We start from the raw sequence: 10,957 nt of genomic DNA, 5'->3' as shown, positions 1-10,957 counted from the left end.
CTTCACATTCAGTTGTACCTAGTTGTAAATTTTACCAAGTTATAACGTTATCCATCTTGCTTTCTTCTCCATTGCCTCCCCCAGATTTGGGGCACACACTTAATGTGTTGTGAAATCTGTTGTGAATGTATTGTAATGTTTTAAAATTGTATAACTGCTTTAATTTTGCTGGACCCCAGGAAGAGTAGCTACTGCCTTGGCAGCAGCTAATGGAAATTCATAATAAATAGTAATTTACAGGCCATTTGTATTCATTCATCCAAACTGTTATCAATCTGACTCACTGTCTCTGCAGACGCTACAGGCCTAACCTTGTCTGATCTAAACTCATATCTCTGTAGCACAGCACTCTGGGAGGATTCTGCTCCGCTAAGAATTGACAAGAGGCAGGCAGAATGTCGGAGAAAACACCAGACCGCTATTGTGAACGGCACAAATGCAGCCAAAGAAAATGCCTGCAAGAGTGCAAGTACAGCTATCTGCCCTGTGGTTCGGATGGGTACTACCTGTGTTGCATCCTTCCTACTGTGCTGAACCTCGTACTCTGATAATCTGGGCCTATTATAAAATTCCTCTGACACATACACTAACTAATTCCTCCAGGTCTTGAGGCCGTAGCCCAAATGATAATGCCCCAAGTTATGTACAGTTGAAATGGTCCAGCAGTGACTTTTTTCAAGACTCAATTGTCATTCATCTTTAATCTTTGTTCTTGCAGGCAAACTGTGCATAGAAGTCACAGCTCAGAGCAAAATTGTGTGGATTTCGAATCGCTCTGTATAGGTTGTGGCATCTGTATCAAGGTAAAATCATAACAAAATGACTGACCCTCTGTTGATAGAAAAGTTTTTTCTTTATGCATTGTCCTTCAGTCCTGATTACACGGCACTTAGCACTGACTTCTTTTTTTATTCCAGAAATGTCCATTTGGGGCCTTGTCTATTGTCAACTTGCCAAGCAACCTCGAGAAAGAGACAACTCACAGATACTGTGCCAACTCCTTCAAGTTGCATAGGTGGGTTACTTTTCAAGGTAAAGAGAGCTGTGTTTGTCTCATAGACCTGTAGGCCTAATCTCAATGAATGTTTGTTTCTCTCTTGAATCCATGGACTGTACTTGTGCAATATTCCATTCCAGATTACCCATTCCCAGACCTGGAGAGGTTCTGGGACTTGTGGGCACCAACGGAATCGGGAAATCCACGGCACTGAAAATTCTGGCTGGAAAACAGAAGCCTAACTTGGGGAAGTACGATGTAAGTGTGTAACTATTTGTTTTATGACACAGCCTTGTAGAGAATGTAGCCAGATGTCTAATACATTATTATCTGGCTCTTTACAATGTTTAAAGGGTCAATTTAAGTCCCTCTGCATAATTATAATGTCCGCGAGAATGTCTTTAGTGTCAGCTGGAATGACCTTACAATGTCAGCTAAATTACAGAAATGCAACTAGTTACTTAAACACTGTGCTGTGTTACCACTACTCTATTCCTAGTTTTCAAAAGCTCAATTCTCTCCCGTTCCTCTTACCAGGCTCCACCAGACTGGCAGGAGATCCTGACCTACTTCCGTGGGCTCTGAGCTCCAGAACTACTTTACTAAGATCCTGGAGGATGACCTGGAAAGCCATCGGCCAAGCTCCCCAGTACGCTGACCAGATCTCAGACTGTCAAGGCCAGGCCGGGTCGTGGGTGGGTTCAGGCCTGTAGAACAATGCGGGGATAGAATTGGTACGTTCCAGATACACAGATCTGTACAGAATTGTTGTCTGACGGGCTAACAGTAGTGCTGTGTTCTGCCACTAGGGGACTGTGGGCTCCATTCTGAGCAGGAAAGACGACTCCAAGACTGAGACCATCGTCTGTGAGCAGCTCGGTACGTTTAGATTGGTTTCTCACCTTGTCTATAATTTGTGTGTAATCCTAACTCTTTCCATTTATGTTTTAAAAAATGTTCCATTTGACTAGAGGTCAACCGATTATGACTTTTCAATGCCAATACCAATTATTGGAGGACCAAAAAAAGCCCATCCAAATTATTTTTTTATATATATATATTTGTAATAATGACAATTACAACAATACTGAATAAACACTATTTTAACTTAATATAATAGATCAATAAAATCAATTTAGTCTCAAATAAATAATGAAACCTGTTCAATTTGGTTTAAATAATGCAAAAACAAAGTGTTGGCGAAGAAAGTAAAAGTGCAATATGTGCCATGTAAAAAAAAGTTAACGTTCAAGTTCCTTTTAACATGAGTCTTCAATATTCCAAGGTAAGAGGTTGTAGTTATTATAGGACTATTTCTCTATACCATTTGTATTTCATATACCTTTGACTATTGGATGTTCTAATAGGTACTTTAGTATTGCCAGACTAATCTTGGGAGTTGATAGGCTTGAAGTCATAAACAGCACAATGCTTGAAGAGCTGCTGGCAAATGCAGGAAAGTGCTGTTTGAATGAATGCTTACAAGCCTGCTGCTGCCTACCACCGCTCAGTCAGACTGCTCTATCAAATCATAGACTTAATTATTATATAATAACACACAGAAATACGAGCCTTAGGCTATAAATATAGTCAAATCCGGAAACTATCATTTCAAAAACAAAACGTTTATTCTTTTAGTGAAATACGGAACCGTTATGTATTTTATCTAACGGGTGGCATCCCTAAGTCTAAATATTGCTGTTACGTTACACAACCTTCAAAGTTATGTCATAATTATGGTTAGGTACACATTGGTGCAACGACAGTGCTTTTTTCCGCGAATGCGCTTGTTAAGTCACCCATTTGGCGAAGTAGGCTGTAATTTATCATTGAATCAACAGGCACCGCATCGATTATATGCAACGCAGGACATGCTAGATAAACCAGTAATATCATCAACCTTGTGTAGTTAACTAGTGATTATGTTAAGATTGATTGTTTTTTTTACAAGCTAAGTTTAATGCTAGCTAGCACCTTACCGTGGCTCCTTGCTGCACTCACATAACAGGTAGTCGGCCTGCCACGCAGTCTCCTCATGGAGTGCAATGTAATCGGCCGTAATCTGTGTCCAAAAATGCAGATTACCGATTGTTATGTCCGGTAAAATATACAATTTGGCCAGCAGATTATTTCATCTCTCTACTGTCTCAGATCTGACTCATCTCAGGGAGAGGAATGTGGAGGACCTATCAGGAGGAGAGCTGCAGCGCTTTGCCATCGCTGTGGTCTGCATCCAGAGAGCAGACATGTAAGTCAACAGCACCAGCTTCAGCGGAAGCCGTCCAAGACTATGTTGTGGTTCTTAACACGGCTCTCTTTATGTGGTTCCTTCCAGCTTCATGTTTGACGAGCCGTCCAGTTACCTGGATGTTAAGCAACGTCTAAGAGCTGCCGTCACCATCCGCTCCCTCATCTCCCCAGACAGGTCTGTTACATTATACATGATGCTCTCACTAGAGAGCTGAGTCCTGTTCAAAAGGGCATACAGTAGCAAAGCGTTTTGCAACGGAAAAAGAAAAACCATAGTTTCTCATTGGACAAATGCAGGTAGTACTGCCCTGGCAGTTTTTTCTGCTTTTATTCCTAGTAAACACCAACCTGGTTGTTCCTCCCTATTTCACTTGGTTTACTTTTGGTTTTATGCCTACTTGAACATTATCCACTGTTCTTCCATCAGCTTTTTCTTGTCTTGTAGACTCTTGACTCTTATTTTGTCCGCTCTCCCAGATACATCATAGTGGGTGGAACACGACCTGAGTGTGCTGGACTACCTGTCTGACTTCATCTGCTGTCTGTATCGGAGCGCCCAGCGCCATGGAGTAGTCATTTATGCCCTTGGAGTTAGAGAAGGTAGGACCCTAAATACTTCATATTACACCATAAACACCACGCGGTCTGTAAGGAGTGTCCAGCGCCTATGGAGTAGTCACTATGCCCTTGAGTTAGAAGGCGAAACTACCCTACCACCCCCTCTTACTATCTCACAATGACTGGCTATTGGTATGTGTAATTTTATTATTATTATTTGTATTTGATATCAATGGATGTAAGTATATCCTCAGTACATGGCAGGCTACAGTCTAGTCTGTGAAGACAAATGAAGATCTGTCTCAACTTGATCTCCGCGACAGTAAAACTCCTCACTCTGACCCCACTAGGGATAACTCCTAATGGGTCTGCTGCAGAGCCAACTGGTACAGACATTTCAAAGCCTTAAGGCCGTAGCCTAGCGTAGCACCCCCATAGACCACCCCCTCTGTCACTTACCTCCAAATGGAACACAGCTTTCACAATCTGTCAGTGGAGCATATCACCACAACCAATGGATATCTTCCCAATGCACACCTGTCCTGTTCACTTGACCTCTTCACATCTAACCCCAGGCCACCTCCACTCTTTCTCCAGGCATCAACATCTTCCTGGACGGCTATGTGCCCACGGAGAATCTGCGCTTCAGGGAGATATCGCTGGTGTTCAAGGTAATGTGATACAATTAAGCCTGAGGATATGTGGCATATGGCCAATATACCACGGCAAATGGCTGTTCTTATGCACGACGCAACGAGTGCCACAAACCCCAGAGGTGCCTAGTTGCTATTATAAACTGGTTACCAACGTAGTTAGAGTAATAAAAAGTACGTTTTTTTGTCTTACCTGTGGTATGTGGTCTTTCAGCCAATCAGCATTCAGGGCTCGAACCGTCCAGTTAATAATAATGTAGTAATACAACACTAGGTGGCGGAGACGGCCAACGAGGAGGAGATCAAGAGGATGTGCCACTACCAGTACCCCCACATGAAGAAGAACATGGGAGACTTTGCCCTGGAGATCCTGGAAGGAGAGTTCACTGACTCTGAGATCATGGTCATGCTGGGAGAGAACGGTGAGGAGGCAGGGGAGGAGTGTGTGTCTTTATCAACCAAGTTCCATATAATGACTTATTTCTAAATCCTCTCTTTCAGGGACGGGAAAACCACGTTCATCAGAATGCTGGCTGGCCGCCTGAAACCAGATGAAGGGGGTAAATAACATTTGACAAATTTGAGTTCTTCTTCACATTGTCTAATTGCTGGAACCATGTACTCTAATATACACTGAGTGTACAAAACATTAGGAAACCTGCTCTTTCCATGACAAAGAATCCAGGTGAAAGCTATGATCCCTTATTGATGTCACTTGTTAAATTCACTTCAATCAGTGTAGATGAAGGGGAGGAGACAGGTTAAATAAGGATTTTAAGCCTTAAAGACAATTGAGACATGAATTGTGTGTGTGCCTTTCAGAGGGTGAATGGGCAAGACAAAATATTGAAGTGGGACTGTTTTGATGGCTAAAGGGGTGGTGCAACACAATATTAGGTAGGTGTTCTTATTGTTTTGTACACTCTCCTGTCCATTTTCTAAACATTTTCTATTACTTCAAAGGGGAAGTGCCTATCCTGAACGTCAGCTACAAACCCCAAAAGATAAGCCCCAAATTCAAAGTAGGTACCAACCAGTCACTGCCTTACAAATTACACACCTCTAACACAGACACCTGCCCCTCATCTCATGAGGACTTCCTCATGTCCCTCTGTCTGTAGGGTAGTGTGTCCCTCAGCTATTAACTTCCTCATGTCCTCTGTCTGTAGGGTAGAGTGTGCCCCTCAGCCCCTGCCTAACTTCCTCATGTCCTCTGTCTGTAGGGTAGTGTGCCCCTCAGCCCCTGCCTAACTTCCTCCTTGTCCTCTGTCTGGCAGGGTAGTGTGCCCCTCAGCCCCTGCCTAACTTCCTCATGTCCTCTGTCTGTAGGGTAGTGTGCCCCTCAGCCCCTGCCTAACTTCCTCATGTCCTCTGTCTGTAGGGTAGTGTGCCCCTCAGCCCCTGACTAACTTCCTCATGTCCTCTGTCTGTAGGGTAGTGTGCCCCTCAGCCCCTGACTAACTTCCTCATGTCCTCTGTCTGTAGGGTAGTGTGCCCCTCAGCCCCTGACTAACTTCCTCATGTCCTCTGTCTGTAGGGTAGTGTGCCCCTCAGCCCCTGACTAACTTCCTCATGTCCTCTGTCTGTAGGGTAGTGTGCGGGCTCTGCTCCATGAGAAGATCCGAGACGCCTACACTCACCCCCAGTTTGTGACTGACGTCATGAAGCCTATGCAGATTGAGAGCATCATCGACCAGGACGTAAGTTGTGCTTTCTGGGTTGTGTTCAGTTCTCATTGAATGTTTTGCAACGATGCACAACTACTTCCTTAACTTGTCCATTAAGAACAGAATAAAACAGGTCTAATGCAAATCACTTTCCTACTTCAATGACGGCCTAGGAACAACTGCCTTGTACAGGGGCAGAACGACAGATTTGTACCTTGTCAGCTTGGGGATTTGAACTTGCAACCTTTCGTTTACTAGTCCAGCGCTCTAACCACTAGGCTACCCTGCCGCCCCATACATACCATACACACTGGACCAGAGAATGAAAGCAAGCATTTCTTATTGGACATGTCTAGGTACTCCCTGTTTCAGTCCATTTTCCTCCGTTTGGTGTCTAATGAACACCCCCCTGCTTGTCTCTGTAGGTCCAGAACCTGTCTGGAGGAGAGTTGCAGAGGGTGGCCATGGCCCTGTGTCTGGGGAAACCAGCTGATGTCTACCTGATAGACGAGCCCTCCGCCTACCTGGACTCTGAGCAGCGTCTCGTGTGTGCCAAGGTCATCAAAAGGTAAACACACACTCTGATCCTAGATCTGTGGTTACGGTGGGGTGAACTTCTACCTCCAGCAAAGCGATCCACCTCGTGCTGTACATTGCTCACAGCAGTACCATTCACAAACCTTGAATATGTTGTTTGACAGGAAATACAGAAACCCTACAACCTCCCAAACCTTAATGGACGCCATTGATTTTGATACATTCATTGTTTGTAGATTCATCCTCCACGCCAAGAAGACTGCGTTTGTGGTGGAGCACGACTTCATCATGGCCACCTACTTGGCTGACCGCGTCATTGTGTTTGACGGTATTCCCTCGCGAAGCACCGCTGCCAACACGTACGTTAACCCTCCCCATCCATTTGGCATGAGTCTCATCCACTGATTTACCCAGCAGCATGACGTCTGCTGTTCTTATCTGTGGTGGCTATTAATATTGGATGTTCTTATCTGTGGTGGCTATTAATATCTGATGTTCTTATCTGTGGTGGCTATTAATGTCTGATGTTCTTATCTGTGGTGGCTATTAATATTGGATGTTCTTATCTGTGGTGGCTATTAATATCTGATGTTCTTATCTGTGGTGGCTATTAATGTCTGATGTTCTTATCTGTGGTGGCTATTAATGTCTGATGTTCTTATCTGTGGTGGCTATTGTTTTCTTCCTCTAACTTGATGGAACTCGTAGCTCTTTCAAACTGCTTATTGGTTCATTTGTAAGCAAACTGTCAAATCCAGACTGAAATTGATGTTCCAGTCTGACAAAGTGGTATTTTCATGACAGATGTTTAGCTCTTAAGCAACTGTGTAACACGGGCCCGTCATCTTTTGACCTCTCAGGCCACAGACCTTACTCGCAGGGATGAACAAGTTCCTATCACAGCTGGAGATAACGTTCAGGAGAGACCCCAACAACTTCCGACCGAGGATCAACAAGATGAATTCCATAAAGGTACAGGGTAGAGGTCGACCGATTAATCGGAATGGTCGATTTAATTAGGGCTGATTTCAAGTACATAACAATCGGTAATTTTGGACGCTCGATTTAAAAAAAGTTTTTTTTTACACCTTTATTTAATCTTTATTTAACTAGACAAGTCAGTTAAGAACAAATTCTTATTTTCAATGACGGCCTAGGACCGGTGGGTTAACTGCCTTGTTCAGTGGCAGAACGACAGATTTTTACCTTGTCAGCTCAGGGATTCATTCTTGCAACCTTACGGTTAACTAGTCCAACGCTCTAACCACCTGCCTCGCGAGGAGCCTGCCTGTTACGTGAATGCAGTAAGAAGCCAAAGTAAGTTGCAAGCTAGCATTAAACTTAATCATTCATAATCAATATTACTAGTTTATCTAGTGTGTCCTGCGTTGCATATAATCGATGCAGTGCGCATTTGCGAAAAAGGACTGTCGTTGCTCCGTGTACCTAACCATAAACACCAATGCCTTTCTTAAAATCAATACACAGAAGTATATATTTTTAAACCTGCATATTTAGCTAAAAGAAATCCAGGTTAGCATGCTATATTAACCAGGTGAAATTGTCACTTCTCTAGCATTCATTGCACGCAGAGTCAGAGTATATGCAACAGTTTGGACCGCCTGGCTCGTTGCGAATTAATTTGCCATAATTTTACGTAATTATGACATAACATTGAAGTTAGTGCAATGTAACAGGGATATTTAGACTGCTTCGAGGGTGGCTGTTGTGTTCCTGGTTTGAGCCCAGGTAGGAGCGAGGAGAGGTATGGAAGCTATACTGTTACACTGGCAATACTAAAGTGACTATAAAAACATCCAAAGGTATATGAAATACAAATGGTATAGAGAGAGTCCTATAATTCCTACAACATAAAACTTCTTACCTGGGAATATTGAAGACTCGTGTTAAAAGGAACCACCAGCTTTCATATGTTCTCATGTTCTGAGCAAGGAACTTAAATGTTTGCTTTCTTACATGGCACATATTGCACTTTTACTTTCAACACTTTGTTTTTGCATTATTTAAATCAAATTGAACATGTTTCATTATTTATTTGAGGCTAAATTGATTTTATTGATGTATTATATTAAGTTAAAGTAAGTGTTCATTCAGTATTGTTGTAATTGTCATTACAAATACATTTTCAAATCCGTCCGATTTAATCGCTTGGTTACAATTGGCTTTTTTTGTCCTCCAATAATTGGTATCGGTGTTGAAAAATCATAATCGGTCGACCTCTAGTATAGGGAAATATTGAGTGTTTAAAACCTACATTTTTATTTACATCCCTTTTGTGCTTTTAGTAAACATATTGACTTTCAGTCATTATCACGCACCTGTTGTATATCTAGGATTGTGGCTCCTCTTTAACCCAATCTATATGTTGTATATCTAGGATTGTGAACAGAAGAAGAGTGGGAACTACTTTTTCCTGGACGACTAAAGGACCAAACCCTCCCGCCATCAGAGACCTCCATATCCATCCTCCTCAGGCCCTGACACCTGTATGGCTGTTCCAGTACCCACACTAGCATTCCAAGTGATGTTAGTGTGGGTATTTGGAACGTAGCCCTACCCTACTGGCCCCCCCTTTGGCTGATGGCTTAGAGACCCAACCTGGGTGGACCACCAGAGTCATACGTATGCGTGCACACACAGGGTGTGTTTGTTTTGCATTGCCTGGTGCACTGGGGTTTACATATTAGACCATTGGTCCTAAAGTGAAATCTTCAACCACCCGTGTGCACAGGGCTATGCAAAACAAACTCGCCCACACACACACCTACCTTTGGGAGCCAAAGGAGTGTTTTATCAAAGAGTCATCCAATTCGTGTCATTTTAAAATGGTATCTTATGAATAAACACCATTTCCTGAGTATGGTGGTGTTTTTTGAAAGTGAAATTGTGGGTTTTGTCCACAAGAGGGCAGCAGACTACTGCGGTTCGTTGGTTCTCCATCAAAAAATGCACATCTATTTACTGGAATTAAAGGCAATATACCTTCATATTCTGCAGTTCAACAATTAAGTGTCTCTATACAGTTGTCAATGTGTTATAGTTAAAGACAATTGTTTTTCCACAATTCAATTTGTCCTCCAGACAAGGTATCAAGCTTATAGCATTTACACAGCAATTCTTACGTTGCCATACAGCTTTAAAGGAAAAAACCACCCAAAACCACAATTCCTTTTATTTACAGTGTTAAATAACTGTTAGAATGTTTTTTTGTGAACAAGTATTTATTTTGTCTTTACAAGGTTGGTAGCAACATGTGGAAATCTGTTGCAGCTCAAGTCAACTACAAAACATGCAACGCTCTATGGGCCGACTGGCGAGCTAGGTAGCAAGCTAGTAAACGTAGCTACATACAATAATACCAAAGTTAATATTAGCATAGTAGCTAGCTAGCTGTAAAATCGCCTAAACCAACTATCAATGTAGGATTCTTAAAATCTCACCAGGGGCTCGCAGTGTGACATTCGCAACGACACCCTGGACTAAAGAGGCAGACAAATAGAGACCCTCTTGTTAAATTACACGTTTCTTGGTGTAGGAATATCGCAACCTCCCACGTTATGACATCGGCCAGTATTGAAATCTGACATGTACAGTTTTGGGGAGTAATGGCGTATATGTAATCAGTTACATGTAAGGGACTACAAAAACTACCTGTAATCCGTCACATTACCAGCAAAAAAAACCAAATGTTTACTTCGAGGATTACTTTTAAATTCCGAAAGGATATTTGCGAAAAAATCTTTGACACTTCTGTTTTTGTCAATGACATTCAAATCAGCATCGGAGAAAAAGGTTAACTTTAAGTTTGTTTTTTGACACACCAAATGTGTTTGATGGATCGTGGGAAAAGAAAGGAATTGGCTTTTGTAGGCTACAGTCCAAGCTGTCTTCCAATTGTGCGACTGCTGTCGGCAACCAATTTGAATAAACGCTTGGAGGTAAGGATGACATCAGTGGTATAGTCTACGGCGACACGGATATCACTTATTATAAAAAAAATGATTAAAAAAAGGATATCACTTATTATTGATAGCTACATAGCACATTGATGCGAATCACACTGCTTACTCTCATTTTGCGATTTGTGCCTTACGGTTTGTGGGTGGCTGTAAACTAATCTAAATATTTTAACCCAATAATGGTTGAATTTAATACATTTAAGTTGCCTATTTGTTTTTGTTTTTGAAACCATTGGACAGCCAATGAAAAATGTGCTCTTGCAACAACTGCATAGTGCGGATTCAAGCCTATGGAATAAAAGTGTGGCTTTTATT

At 42.3% G+C, this 10,957-nt stretch overlaps 1 pseudogene; it reads left to right on the top strand.

Moving 5' to 3' along the window:
• Positions 1-341: 341 nt before the first annotated feature.
• On the top strand, positions 342-9,541 carry LOC135566749 (ATP-binding cassette sub-family E member 1-like; annotated as a pseudogene).
• The last annotated feature ends 1,416 nt before the right edge of the window (positions 9,542-10,957 follow it).

This window comes from Oncorhynchus nerka, unplaced genomic scaffold (assembly GCF_034236695.1).
Source record: "Oncorhynchus nerka isolate Pitt River unplaced genomic scaffold, Oner_Uvic_2.0 unplaced_scaffold_3458, whole genome shotgun sequence".
In the NCBI taxonomy this organism is placed as follows: domain Eukaryota; kingdom Metazoa; phylum Chordata; class Actinopteri; order Salmoniformes; family Salmonidae; genus Oncorhynchus; species Oncorhynchus nerka.
The sequence above is the reverse complement of the archived record's forward strand: the minus strand, read 5'-3'. Positions and strand labels throughout refer to the sequence as shown.